Below are 5,033 nucleotides of genomic sequence, written 5' to 3'. Positions count from 1 at the left end.
TTGAAGTAACTTCTATCTTGGTCATTTGACAAAATTCTTTATGAAACTTGATCATATCTCAATTCAAATCCTTTTGAATTTAGAATGCATGCATGAGTATGCAATGGCAAGCAATGCTAAGCTAGGGCTGTGAGAACTCACCCCCACTAAACAAGAATCTCGTCCCGAGATTCAAGCGTAGGCTAGGAGTAATAGGGGACACTAGCTATCACAATCTTCACGATCCAATTGCCCTTCTCGAAGATGTTGATTCATTGCATCAGGTTGATCTTGACATCTTTATCTTTGAGGTCTTCATCTAACACGACGACAAGAACTGGAAGACTCTACAAGATTCTTTCTCCTCAAAGATCGAGCAACTCAAGATCAACTCATAGAATGAGACGTAGGAACGTCCCTTGAGTTGAGACACAACACACATATCAGAAACGAGGAAATGAAGCATATGACGAAGGTTCAATTGGTAGGCAACAATTCCATGCTTAAAAGAGATGGGGACGAGGTTTCAAAGTTGCGAGGAGTTAAGTTGCCCATCATACCATAACGGGGCGCCTTAGGAGGGTGACTCGTAGAGATATTCCCTTGAGTGGCAAAAAGAATTACTTTTGATACAAAGATCATTGAAACTCTTCATACCAGCCTAAGGTAATCGTCAAATGATTGTTTGAAGGAATTCAAAAGAATGACATACTCAGGTTGGAAAGAAACTAGGGTTATAGAACAACTCGGCAAACGGAAGGCACATTCCAATTGATACCGAGGATATAACCTAGTGTCGGAGCGTGCTCTCAAGAACTTGAGCATTTCCATATTCATCAAGGTTTACCAACATCCGTGCCAAGGATCCTGGTGACACATCATACTACCATGATGATTAATGGTGGAGAATGCAGATGCAAAGGAAGACAACACTTTCTCAGATTTCACCTTAGCTATGCCAAGGGAACGAAATCTGGACGGTCGACCGAGAGACATTTAGCACTCTGCTTCTAATGTTCTCCTTGATGTAATAAAGTAACTCAATTTCTTGGTAACTATAACATCACGTAAAGGTCGGACTTCTGGGCTCCAAGGGGGTCCATGAGGAACAACTTCCAAAATAAGTCATACAAAAACCTCACGGGGAGATGGCTAAGTTTGCTGATGCAAGATATTATAATATTAACTCTTCCGGTTAGGTGTATTAGCCATGACATCACTTTACCGGGTTACAGAGAGACCAATATTATAATTCTTGAGAAAAGTTCCAACCATTATAACTGCATGACATTCAGCTCTGGTTGGTGACATGATATTACAGATTCAGCATATCTGAAAAGAAAGTTTGCAACACAAATCGATGAGATAACGTTGTGAGATTCTCGGGAAATGAACTACGAAAGACAAATCCAAAACATGATCTGGATTGCAAGACCCACGTGAACACACTGTCCAAGACAAGGATGAGCACATGAAAAGTCTTACAACAAAACACTACCTAGTTCTGGGTGGGAATCATCATTGCGGATGATGAAGACATGTGCAACTCCGTCTGGTAGCTTCAAGAATGGCACTTAACTTCTTTTCCTTGAATAAATCAATCAGTGGCTTGGTGTGCTACGGAATACACATGGAATGGAGGCGGCCAACCTATAAAACCATTGCATACTTCGCACATGCATGACTGATTTGGGATGATTCCATAGGAAGCAAAATAAACTTTTCTCTAACCATGGCGGTAACTTGCTTCAAATGCACATGAATTAGAGGAAGTCACTTCTTACACCAAACATATACCTCGTGCACGAGACACGAAGACAATGTCTAAAAAGTTTCCAACACTGGCTTAATGTCCAACATAGATCATGGAGCAAATGAAAATGTTGCCGATGGACTCAACAATAATTCATCGAGATATCCATATAAATGGATTTCCACAACTATCTAAGCAAGATAATAGCATTGGTCATATCAAAGAATATAATGGTGTATGCTCAAGGAAATCCACGGGTAAGACACCATTACGAAAATCTTTGGTTCTGAGTTTGATTTGACAATAGCCCATACTCAAATGAAAATTGGACAAGATAATATATGCAACAATTGATCACACGAATCAACCGATGAGAATATCATCTTCCTTCGAAACTCACACAATCACACACAAGATATCCCTTTGAAATGAACTAAGTTAGGCAAAGCTTTTATCCTCCAACTCTCCAAGTTGTTGTTTAGCTTAACCAACTAGCTCGGGGGTATCCAACACAAATTCTTGGAAAAGGGTGACTTATAGGGAAACAAACTTGATCACGAGCTCACCATAACGGTCTTGAAAAACCTGGTAATACTTCCAAGAAGATATTCGTAAAATCACAAACCACCGATATGTTATTAAGCTCGGGAACAATCTCGCTTTTTAGAGCAAGATGTTGTGATCAAAGAGCGAAGGATTGACGCAATCTTAACCCATTGATCGAAAAGTGCACCATGAAACATGGACTAGGTAGCACTGTCAATCTTAGGATGATGTGGCAATCACCATCACCATAAGAGTGAATTCATTGTCCATTAACTACCAAGCAATGGCATTATTAGGAGTATTCATTTCACACATCATGGTTCACTTGTCGATATTCCAGTTACAACCAACACGGAAACCGAGTAGCGAAAAGTACCACTATATCAAGAGTTCATAAGAGGGGTGCAATTCTCACGACATTCTTGACAAAAGAGGGTAATACTCCAAGATAGAACAGAGCAAAAGTTGGATTGGCATTTTGATCTGCGAAATACAACTACTTTGACCCAATACAAGAAATGGATGAGGTACTGGAGTTTTCTTCTCCCAGTCATTCTAAAATAGAACAACTTGACAGACCACGGGAATAACAGGCATCGATGACACGAATGCACAACTACTCTTAACTATCCACTCATGGATGAAGGTCAGAAACAATTGAAGAGGGGCAACTCGAAAGCACATGATTTTTCTGAGTTGTGGATGCATAGATTAGCATGTCGAATGAGTTCAACACAATTCTTCCAGATAACCCATGCAGAAGGGCGGAGTTGTCAGAATCACAATATGGAATAGAGAACTCATCACGAGCACTCTTGTTATGATCTTCAGTTCATGAAGAACTTCTGCCAGAGATGGTCCATGGTGTTGGAAGAATGATATACCACGAACCTTGGAAACTACAACGAGATTACTAATCATTCTAAAGGAACTAGCAACACTATCAACAGAAGTGAGCAGAATGATCCTTGGGTTTAAGAACCCAGAAATAGAATACCTACTAGCTAAATAACATCACGACATGTTTTCGAAAGTAATGGCCAGAATTATCACACTGGGAACTAAAACACATCTAGACTATTGGGTGGTTTTCGGAGGTAACATGGTTTCCTAACACTTTAACAAATATGTCGAGGCAATAGGGTACCTCAACATAATGATTAGTGTGCTTTGTTTGGCCAAAAGACATTAACTCGGGATCAGAGAATTTGCAATTGCATCAGATTATTTAGAAACCTTGGAAAACTCGGATAGCATAACCGTTGTGCGGGCATGAAATATGAGGGAACCTACAAGAAAACTAACAACATAACAACTGAATTCTTATGGAGACACTGATCTAGGAAGACAACAACTTTTCTATAAGTCTCCAGCATAGTAACTCGTCATCCTAATGAATAGATGAGAAAGCCTAATTCTTAAACCCCGTAGAATAAAGAAGAGGGTCACTCAGAATAAGAATGACACAAGGAAAGGAGTAAAAGAGCATTATGTTCCCTTGCTTAAAGTGTTACTCTGTTTTTCATGAACTCAATATACTAGATGCATGCTGGATAGCGGTCGATGTGTGGAGTAATAGTAGTAGATGCAGAAAGTATTGGTCTACTTGTCTCGTACGTGATGCCTATATGTATGATCATTGCCTTAGTTATCGTCATGAGTTTGTGCGGTTCTATCAATTGCTCGGCAGTAATTTGTTCACCCACCGTAACACTTGCTATTTTGAGAGAAGCCTCTGGTGAACACTATGGCCCCCAGGGTCTACTCCACACCATATTTTCAGCCTTACACTTTTTACTTCGTTGCACTTTCCGCCTTCAGATCTCATTTTGCAAACAATCTTGAAGGGATTGACAACCCCTTTGAAGCGTTGGGTGAAAGCTTGTTTGTGTTTGCGCATGTACTCTGGACTTGACGAGACCCTCCTTCTGGATCGATACCTTGGTTCTCAAACTGAGGGAAACACTTACTGCTCATGTGCTACATCACCCTTTCCTCTTCAAGGGAAAAACCAACGCAAGCCCAGCCTCTGTCAACGTGTCAATTTCTGGCGCTGTTGTCTGTGGGATAGCAGAAGAATTTTTGGCGCCATTACCGGGAAGGAAGATCAAGTCAAGAACTCATCCAAGTAGGTGTCGCAAACTCATCTCTTGCATTTACTTTGTTTGTCAGTTGCCTCTCGTTTTCCTCTCCCCCACTTCACCAATTTGCCTTTTTCGTTCGCCTTTTCGTTCGCCCTTTTTCTCGCCTGCTCTTTGTTTGCTTGTGTGCTTGCTTGCTTGCTGAAGTCACCATGAACGAAAACACCAAACTTTGTGACTTCTCGAATACTAATAATAATGATTTTATTAGTACTCCGTTTGCTCCCGCCACTAGTGCGGAGTCATACGAAATCAATGCCACTTTGTGGAATCTTGTCATGAAAGAGCAATTTTCTGGCCTTCCTAGTGAAGATGCCGCATCCCATCTCAATACCTTCATTGAGCTTTGCGATATGCAAAAGAAAAAACATGTGGATAATGACGTGATTAAATTGAAGCTTTTTCCTTTCTCGTTGCGAGATCGCGCAAAAACTTGGTTTTCTTCTTTGCCCAAAAATAGTATTGATTCTTGGGATAAGTGCAAAGATGCTTTTATATCCAAGTATTTTCTGCCGGCTAAGATCATCTCTCTTCGTAATGATATCATGAATTTCAAGACACTTGATCATGAACATGTTGCACAAGCTTGGGAGAGAATGAAATTAATGATTAGA

The sequence above is a fragment of the Hordeum vulgare genome, chromosome 2H (genome assembly GCF_904849725.1).
Source record: "Hordeum vulgare subsp. vulgare chromosome 2H, MorexV3_pseudomolecules_assembly, whole genome shotgun sequence".
NCBI lineage: Eukaryota > Viridiplantae > Streptophyta > Magnoliopsida > Poales > Poaceae > Hordeum > Hordeum vulgare.
This window is presented reverse-complemented; position numbering follows the sequence as displayed.